Source organism: Stegostoma tigrinum, chromosome 29, assembly GCF_030684315.1.
Source record: "Stegostoma tigrinum isolate sSteTig4 chromosome 29, sSteTig4.hap1, whole genome shotgun sequence".
NCBI lineage: Eukaryota > Metazoa > Chordata > Chondrichthyes > Orectolobiformes > Stegostomatidae > Stegostoma > Stegostoma tigrinum.
The window spans coordinates 16,941,679-16,952,284 of NC_081382.1; positions in this window are offsets into that span (position 1 = coordinate 16,941,679).

A 10,606-nucleotide genomic window follows, 5' to 3' on the forward strand; every position below is an offset into this window, starting at 1 on the left:
CAATGAGTTGACTAGTGGCAGATGAGTTTAATTTGGACAAATATGAGGTATTGCACTTAAGTAAATGAAAAAAAGGGCTGGACTTATACAATTAATAGTAGGGCCTTGGGTAGTGTTGTAGAACAGAGAGACCTGGGGCTTCAGGTACATAATTCTTTGAAATTTGGGTCACATGTAAATAAGGTGGTTAAGAAGGTGCTTAGCACACTTGCCTTGATTGGTCAGACCTTTGAATATAGGAGCTGGAACGTCATCTTGAGGTTGTACAGGATGTTGGTGAGGCCTCTTCTGGAGTACTGTGTGCAGTTCTGATTGCCCTGCTGTAGGAAGGATATTATTAGATTAGAGGGAGTTCAGAAAAGAAATTAATGAGTTATTGCCAAGAATGCAGGTTCAAATTATACAAGTAAGCTGGATAGACTGGGACATTTTTTTCACTGGAGCATAGGAGATTGAGGACTGATCTTAAGGTTTGTAGAATCATAAGGGACATAAATACGGTGAATTGCAAGGGTCTTTTCCCTAGAGTGGGGGAGTTCAAAGCTAGGGGGCATATTTTAAGGTGAGAGGAGAATGTTTTAAAAAGGACATGAGGGGCAACTTTTTCACACAGAGAGTGGTCCTTGTGTGAAATGGACTGCCAGAGGAAATACGAGCTGCAGGTACAGTTACATTTAAAAGATATTTGGATAAGTTCATGAATGGGAAAGGTTTGAAGGGATATGGACCAAATGCAAATAGGTGGGATTAGTTTAGTTAGGGAATATACTCAGAGTCGATTAGTTGGACGAAAATGTCTGTTTCCATGCCATATGATTCCACGACTCCAATTGCCCTAGTTGTAGCAGTATCAGTGGATAGAGTGTTAGACGTATCACATATTTCAGAAGATTTAGTTATATCAAGTATTTCAGAAATATTCAACCTGCGTAGTGTGGTTTGATAAGTCTCCTCGTTTCCTTTATTATTTTTGTATGGAATTTGTTAGGTAAGCCTCTTGTTTATAAGTTTAAATTATAAGGTATACATTTTGAAGGCTGTTATGTCATAGTTGCATCAAAATTCTTACATAAAAACAGAACAGTAGGTGGCTCAACTTTTTCCTAATCAAAGCAAACAGTAGGAAAAGTTCAATGGCAAGTCCCATAATCTGAAATCCTGTAAGATTCAGAAGCTACTGTTACAAACTCTCATCAATTCATCTTAATTTATCTGTTCCATAATTCCTTCAAAATTTGGAGTTTTGAGCAATTCAGACTCTAAATGTAGTTGTTACGATAGGGATTCACTAAAGACGATGTTGAAAATGTTTATTATGTGATCGGCAGGTAAGTAGCTGTCAGCCAATTATCATCCAATAAACTGGAAACTGCAAATGTATTTTGATTGGATTGTGGATGGACCGCCAGGGCTTAGGCCTGAATGATTGTTTTGTTGCTTAACTACAGAGTACAATGCAGACAACAATATCTGAAGACAAAGGAAAACACAATGTAAAGCTCTCAGATGGAGAGGGGCAGCATGAGCAATAGAATTATCGAATCATACAGTACAGAAGAGACCCTTCAGCCCATCAACTACACTAAATCTACACGAGTCCCATTTTCCCACTTGAGGCACACACCCTTGAATGTTTTGACTCTTCAAGTGCTCCTCCAAAACTTTTTAGAAGTTGTGAGGTTACCCACCTCAACTACCCTCTCAAAGTCATGCTTGGCTGCAAAGTCATTTCAAGTAAAGTACAGCTTTAAATACAAATGTAAAAAGTAAGCCAGCATAAATACACCTTGTTCACAGCAAAGTCTTTTTACAACTGAATTTGTGAGTTTTGCATTCTTTGTTTACCCAGAGGGTGGTAGGGTCCAGGATAACTGAAGTGCACTTCATAAATGAAATATTAGTTGCAACATCCCAAAGATGTATTCCAGTGCAACTGGGTGCTTTGTGCAAGTTGCTTGTCTCAACAAACTTGATTTGGCTCAGCTTTCAATGCTGCCCCCTGTTGGTTCAGGAAATTTGCCTTGGAGATAACAATGAGCACAAGCACATCATTCCATGAGGCAGAATGTTGTCCTGCAAGGGACCAAACTGCTTAGATATTGCTTTCACGTTTAAGATTGCCTCCTTATTAGATTATATGCTGCAGACAAAAGCATTATGAAAAATCACTAGACTCAAAATGTTAACTCTACTTTCTCTTCACTGATGCTGCCAGACCTGCTGGGTTTCCCCCAAAATTTTGGCGCATATTTCAACAGCTCGGCTAGTTTCTATATATTGACGAGTGCTGCAAGTTAGCTTGCTGGAGGGAAGAAGCAAACATTTGGCTTTTGAAATTCATGTTTTGAAGGTTATATGTGAAGGTACATTTTAACTACAGCGATCATGTACGTCTCTGTTGACCCTCTTAAGGTGCAATTCAAATAATACCATTCCCCTGTCTGTTTCTGTAGCTTGGCAATTTCTCCAGGAGTTGGTATAGGATGTTTGTTCTTCTGGAATTTTAATAAGGATCTGGATCTTAGTGTACGGAGACATATTTCAAAATTTATGCATGGAATAAAACTTGGGAACATTGTAAACATTGTAAACCTTGTAGAACTTCAAAAGGGCTTTGGCAAATTGTCAATCAAGCAGACAGGTGTCAAAATCATTTCTACATCGGCAAATATGAAATGATACATTAGGGTACAAAGAATATGGAGAGACAATATAGAATAAAGGGTACCGTTTTCAAAAGGAGTGCAAAAATCAGAGAGACACCCAGATATATATGTGCCTAATTCAGTAAAAATGGCAGGACAGGTAAAGACAGCTGTTAACAAAGTATATGGTAGACTTCATTGTTGCAAAGTTGAGTAGATTATTTGTGGATTGGAAGGCAGGGTGTTAAAATTTGATGTTTGTAAAATGATAGGGGGAAGAGTGTGCTTTTAAAAGATGATATGCTTTTTCTGTGCTTGAAGATTCAAAGAAAAAGCCTGCGGGCAGATTGTAAGTTGCAGCAGTATAGAGAACTCTTGAAATTGAAACATTTGTATCAAAGGCTGTACGGATAGCAATCTAGGTGGCAGTTTTGTTTTGTCAGCAAGGCAACCAGTTTGAATATCAGTCAGTTAATTTAAACTAGGCACTTTGAGACTAAAAAACAATTAAATTTAAATATGATGGTTTTGACAACATAGGACCAATCCGATTATAAGAAACTGATATATCATCAAGGATATAAAAGAAGAGGGCATTTGAGAATCATTGTGAGAGCAACTGCCAACTGATACAGTTAACCACCTTTGGCTCTAAAGAGAAAAATCACTGGCCCTGACAGAATTTTTTAAGCTTTCAGAGTAACCATCATCTAACTAAGGTATTGCAGCACTCTTAACTAATGTTCCTGAAACAGGAATTCCATGGGGAAAGGCGTTCCTGACTGAAGATCAGCAGAGAAGGCACAGAACATTCTGGAAGATATACACTGGCTGTAATTTTGAGAGACTAATTGTTTTTAATTTTTTTGGTCTATATAAGTGGGCATGCTTGAGAAGTTAGTGTGTGAAAAATTGTAAAATGGGCAAAATCATTGCATCATCCTTTTAAAAATTGGTGGTTTTTATTAGCGCTTAGAGTTAAAATGAATGTCTAAACAGCATCTTAAAGTGCAGTGCACAAAGAGTGCCCAAACTGAAACATTTTGTATCAAACAACAAAGCAAGCATTTTTACCAAGATAGCCAGTCTTTTCAAATTTAGCCAATCAATTTAAACCAAGCTCTTAGATACTAAAAACCTATCAAATGTAAAATTGGAGGTGTTGACAACCGAGAACCAATCCGATTGTAAAGAAATTAATAGGTCATCAAGGGTTTAAGGATGAGGGCATTTGAAGAGTCAACTGCCACCTGCCAAAAGATAACACCTTTTAGCTCTCAGAGAAAGGACCATCTAATTAATCAAAGGTACCACGTTTTAGCTTAGAGTCCTCACTGAAGAAATTGCAGAGTAATCATCCCGCCAGCAGAATCAGCAGACGAAAGGTGTTTGTGATGTGAGATCTAGAGAAGTGTTCTAGAAGACACATTCTGTGCAAAGTTGGAGAGATTAAGCTTTAATTTATTGTCCTACTAATTGGGTTATTTAAGTGGGACTTGTGTTTATTTGAACAGCATTCCAGTAGAATTTAGTCTGTTAGGGAATAATTAGTACTTAGGAGGTAATAATTAGGAGGGAACCTTTACTCTGGTCATAACAGATTAGGGATGTATTTCTGTTTAATTATTAGAGAATCTTGACTGCACCTTCTTATCAGACTTGCACCTATCGGAACACTATACCATTAGAATTTGTTTTATTTAGGAATAGTTAGTAGTTTAGGGGGAACTGTTCGGTTTGTTGACTGTTCAATTAATTTGCTGACTGTTGGAGTTAGATAAATGAACTGTTACTTGCTTATTATAGAGCAAGTGAGAGAACTTATTTCATTTAACCACTCCTTTATAACAACTTGAGAGTGAGAGGCAAGTTATACTACTTTTCACATTTCTTTTAACAGTTAATAGGACGAGGCAAACCTCTCTGGGTGTTTTGGTTTCAGTTATCAGAGGAGCGTCAACCTCCAGTTTATAACACATTGATGGGACATGGAGTACAAAAATAAAGATTTTATGATGAGGAGTCATAAGCCTCAAAACACCAATTCTGTTTTCTCCTCACTGGTGCTGCCAGACCGTCAAATTTCTCTAGCAATGTATGCTTGTGATTAAGATCTCCAGCATTTGCGGTTCTTTGTTTTATTGTTGTAGTAATGATGTCAGGCTGAACCTATGTCTGACATTATTAAGAAATCAACTGCAGTATTACGTACAGTTTTGGGAGTCATATTTTAGAAATGCTGTGAACACATTTGTGAAATTCTGGAGGAGATTTGAAAGAATGGTTTCAAATTTTACAAACTTTAATTAAGAGAATGCTTTAGCAAAATTGGATCTGTTTTTCTTAGGGAGGAAAAGGCTAAGGGGAGATTTGATAGAGATTTTCAATTTTTTTTAAAAATTAACCTATTCTTCTAATCAACCTGTTCAGAGATATTATTACACACCTCTGGAGCAGGTTGGATTTGAACCCAGCCCTCTCAGTCCAGGAGTAAGGACATAACCATAGTACAACAAGTGGGCCCTTCTGATTGACATTTTCTAATCAACCTGTTTGCAGATATTATCACACAGCTCTGGAGCAAGCGGGATTTGAATCTCGGCCTTCCAGTCCAGGGTCAGGATCACTACTGCTACACCAAAGAGGGCCCCAATAGAGATTTTCACAATCAGTATACAGATTAGCTATATATGTTGCCTCATCAAAAACCAGCAGCAAGTTAGCTAAGTGTAATTTTCCCTTTAGAAAAGTGTGTGTGTGTGAGAGAGAGAGAGAGAGGGAAAAAAGGGAATAAATCAGAAACAGAAGTTGTTGGAAAAGCTCAGCAGGTCAGTGGAAAAAAAAATCAGGAGTTAATGTTTTGGGTCTGGTAACCCTTCCTCAGATCCTTAGTCTGCTGCCAGACCTGCTGAACCTTTCCAGCAACTTCTGTTTTTGCTCAATGATAAAATAGATGAATAAAATATGTAGCAAACTGGCAAATGCAAAGCAGTGTCAGTTCTGCTGGAGTATCAGAACAACGCCAAGCCACTTGAGGAGGGATCCAAGTCTCCTGGCATGCCAAAGATTACAGAATCACAGAACTGTTACAGTGCCGAACAGACCTTTCACATTATTGTATTTGCACCCCAACTATGCTATGATTGAGTGCAATTTGCCTGCCTTTTCCCCATTCCCTAGCACATTGTTTCCATTTAAGTAGTTGCACAATGCCCTTTTGAATGCTTAAGAGTCAGGACATTTTTTCCCTGCTGTTAGTTAACCTTGAACAATAATTATATCTGTACTAATCCATTACCATTACAGGTTTACACAATAAACCTTTGATCAGCCAATAACAGCATGTTAGCAAAAACGGGGACCTCTGGGGAGAAATTGCACTAAGAATTCTGAGGATATTCTGAGAATGCTGCCAGACATGTCCAGTTCACATGCTTTAAGAGGGGTCTTTTTATAAGGTTGAAATTTTAAGGGTAGGTTAAATTGAACAGAAGCTGACAGATACCCCAAGTACCAGAAGATCTAGGCTAATATTTGTAAGATAATGTCCTAGTCTTATTGCCAATCGCATATAAAACATGATGCTGCAGGTAGTGGAATGTCTCTTCGAAATAAAATAATGAAAAAATCCAAAAGAACTGCAGGTTCTGAAAATCAGAAACAGAAACAGAAATTGCTGGAAAAGCTCAGTAGGTCTGGCAGCATCTGTGAAGAGAAACCGGAGTTAACATTTCGGATCCAGTGACCCTTCCTCAGAATCGGGCCAAAACCTTTAACTGTGATTTCCCTTCACAGATGATGCCAGACCTGCTGAGCTTTTTCAGCTATTCCTGGTTTGGTTTCTGATTTACAGCATCTGCAATTCTTTCTGTTTCTGTAAAATAACAGCTCTTTTGGGACACTAAAAGCAACATGGGCCATCTGAATGGCATGCTGGGAAATCTTGCCATCTGAGCAGCATGCTGGGAATTGGGTCAGGCAAGAAAGATAGTCAAGCCATTTACCTTGATTGATTATATTGAATAGGTGTAAATGAGTTGGTGAAACTGTGACAGTAAACCAGGAAGCTTAATTGATTAAAAAAACAAAGTCGGTGGAAAAGCTCAGCCGATCTGGCAGTGGGGGCCGGAATAGGACTGGAACAAGGAGCGTTCCACATATCGCATGAAGAGACAGGCATATCTAGGGCCCACGTGGGCACCCCGGCAATTCCTCCTACCTGAAGGAAATGAGAGGAGTCCTATTCCAGCCCCCACCCACAACTCTTTCTCCAATATATTGCTGACATCATCGGTGCATCGGCCAAGCTTGTCCTCACCCTCAACAACTTCTCTTTCAACTTCTCTCATTTTCTTCAGGCAAGAGGGGCTGCCATGGGTACATGTATGGGCCCTAGTTATGCCTGTCGCTTTGTGGGGTACACGGAACATTCCTTGATCCAGTCCTATTCCGGCCCCCACCCACAACTCTTTTTCGATACGTTGATGATATCATCGGTGCTGCTTCTTTCTCTCCTGAAGAATTGGAAAACGTCATCAATTTTGCCTCCGATTTCCAACCTGCCCACACTTTCACCTGGCCTATCTTTGACTCCTCCCTTCCCTTCCTCGTCATTTCTGTTTCCATTTCTGGGGATAGACTGGCCACTAGTATCCAGTACAACCCACAGACTCCCACAGCTAATAAAATGTGAGGCTGGATGAACACAGCAGGCCAAGCAGCATCTCAGGAGCACAAAAGCTGACGTTTCGGGCCTAGACCCTAGGCCCAAAACGTCAGCTTTTGTGCTCCTGAGATGCTGCTTGGCCTGCTGTGTTCATCCAGCCTCACATTTTATTATCTTGGAATTCTCCAGCATCTGCAGTTCCCATTATCTCTGACTCCCACAGCTACCTGGACTATACATCCTCACACCCCATTTCCTATAAAGACTCCATCCCATTCCCTCAGTTCCTCCGTCTCCGTCGCATATTTTCAGATGAGGCCAACTTTCACAAGGGAGCCTCTGACATGTCCGCCTTCTTCCTCAACCAAGAATTCCCTGGCTCTATTGTCAACAGGGCCCTCAACCAAGTCCTATCAATCTCCTGCACTCCTGCCCTCACCTGTTCTCTTCCCTCCTGCAACAGCGATAGGGTTCCCCTTATCCCCACCTACCATCCCACCAGCATCCACATCCAGAAGATCATCAGATGCCATTTCCACCACCTCCAGCAAGATGCCATCACCAGACACATGTTCCCCTCCTCTCCTTTGTCTGCCTTCCGCAGGGACCATTCCCTCCAGGACACCCTGGTCCACACTTCCTTCACCCTTAACACCTCCCCACAGCTCTACAGCACCTTCCCCTGTGAATGGCAAAGGTGCAACACCTGCCCATTTACCTCCCCCACCCCCCCCCCCCCCCCACCACAGCACCCAAGGGCCCAAACATACCTTCCAGGTGAAGCAACACTTCACCTGTACTTCAAAGAATCTAGACCACTGCATTCGCTGCTCACAATGTGGTCTCCTCTACATTGGGGAAATGAAGCGTAGACTTGGCAACTGCTCTGCAGAACATCTATGTTCTGCTCGCAGAAAAAGACCCTGAACTACATGTTGCCTTCCACTTCAATGCACCACCTTGCTTCCCGACCAACATCTCTACCTCTGGTTTGCTACAGTGTTCCAGTGAAGCCCAAAACAAGCTGGAGGAACATATAAACAGATGAATTACCATCATTCCTAAGGAAGGGTCACTAGAACCAAAACATTAACTCTGTTTTCTCCTTCACAGATGCTGCTAGGCCTGTTGAGCTTTTCCAGCAACTTTGTTTTTGTACCTGATTTACAGCATCCGCAGTTCTTTCAGTTTTTAGCTTATATGATTCAATGTCAAATTGGATCGAGCCAAACAGATATATTGAATAGGTGTTGATGGGACAATGATGCAAGATTTCAGGTGGAACAATTGGTTGGAGTTTCAATCAAACAGTTTTGAGACAGCCTGACTCATAGGATTGGCTCAATCAACACAAAAATTACAATATCCAATATTGTCTTTTTTAACAGAAACAGTTGTTGAACAGAAACTCAATTTTCATGAAGTAACTGAAATATGTTAACTATATTGTTACATCATACTGCTGTTACTAAACGATAGCAAGCCACTGTACTCAGGATAGCTTGAAGACTACATTTAAAGAGGCCACTCAAATCAAAAGCCTGGCACTCTGGAGACAACTTTAGCACCAGGAAGCAAAAACAAAATCCGAAATTGCTGGAAAAACTCAAGAATCTGCTAGCACCTGTGGGAAAAATGTAGAGCTAATGTTTCAGTTAACTGGGATTTCTGAAGAAGGGTTACTGGGCCTGAAATATTAACTCTGCTTTCTCTCCGCAGATGCTGCCAGACCTGCTGAGTTTTCCCAGCAGTTGCTGATTTCCAGCACCTGTAATTCTTTGTTTTTTTTCAACTAAGAAACACGAACCTTGGGAGCAAGAAGAATGTCTCATTCTCAATTTAACCAGCTGTTATCAGGGCTGTATAACCTTTTTTTACCATCTTGTGCTTCCAAGTAGATTTTAAACCAGTGTGAGAACATTGTCATTTAAAAGCTGTAAGGTTATGGAAATCAGAGGAAAAGGCAGGTTTCATATAATTGTATGGAAATGTGTTGTGCTTCCATGATAATAAACCACATCTCATGGTAGACCATGTCTCATTATTTGTGCAAACCGCGACCCACTAAGTAAGCAAGTAAACCACCCACACTCACACGGCGTTTACAATGTAGTCCACAGCAACAAAAACTGAATAATGTCAGCGTGATACTTGAGTAAAGCCACCTTTTAAATGCAACCCTTTCTGCCTGTAATTTGTGCTACTTAATGATCTCTCCTAAAACAAAATCAATTTACAAATTAGAGTCTCACATTGTGTTCTGAATGGTCATTAATGGCAAAGGAACACATTTCATCTACTAACCGTCAAGTATTTAATTACTAAAAGTCAGTGTAGTCTAGATTTTTTTATAAGGAAAGCAAATAAACACTCTCAAAGGTACAGACTTAGAAACAGTGTCTCTCACTGACTTGACAGACCTGCATCACTTTCGGTGCAGCTGGTGTTATTGAGATCTGCATATTCGATTACTTCCTTTAGGCTTGTCTATTCTTATTACTCATATTGTCTATCAATTAAGAGATAAACCCTGATGGTGAAAAAGTTAATATCAGCAACTGCAAAAGAAAATAGCATTTATTTTCTGATTTTCTAATCAAAGTGATATTGAGGCCCCCAGCTTATAAGTTAGAGGATAGAAAATATGTTTTTGTTTCTCGCACTCTTTTGTTGAAGTAAATTCTGAAGTCCACTGTATGCTCCTCCAAACACATTTAATGTCAATGTATAATGTTAGTAAATTTGTGTTAACAGAAAAGTTTGCTTATTATTAGACTTGATTCTGTTTTGCCTTCATTCATTAGAGATATATGAAGATTGCCAGAAACTGTGTGCACATATCAATGGCTCAGAGATAACACAGTGTAGAGTTGGAGGAACACAGCAGGCCAGACAACATCAGGGAGCAGGAAAGTTGATGTTTCAGGTCGGGACCCTTCTGAAGAAATGTCAACTTTCCTGCTCCTCTAATGCTGCCTGTCCTTCTGTGCTCCTCCAGCCCCACACTGTGTTATCACTGACTCCAGCTTCGGCATTTCCTACTGTCTATCAATGGCCCAGGATGCTAAAACTCATTGTTAATGCTTCAGTATGTTTGTCTTTTGCCCTGTCTTTTGTAATGCTTCATTCTTTAATGCTTCAGTATGTAACACACATTTCCTGTGGCCAATCCACCTAGTCTGAACATCCCTGGACACAATGGGCAATTTAACATGGCCATTCCACCTTACCTGCTCATCTTTGCACCATGCTGAGAAACCAGAGCACTTGGAGGGAACTTAGGCACACCAGGGGA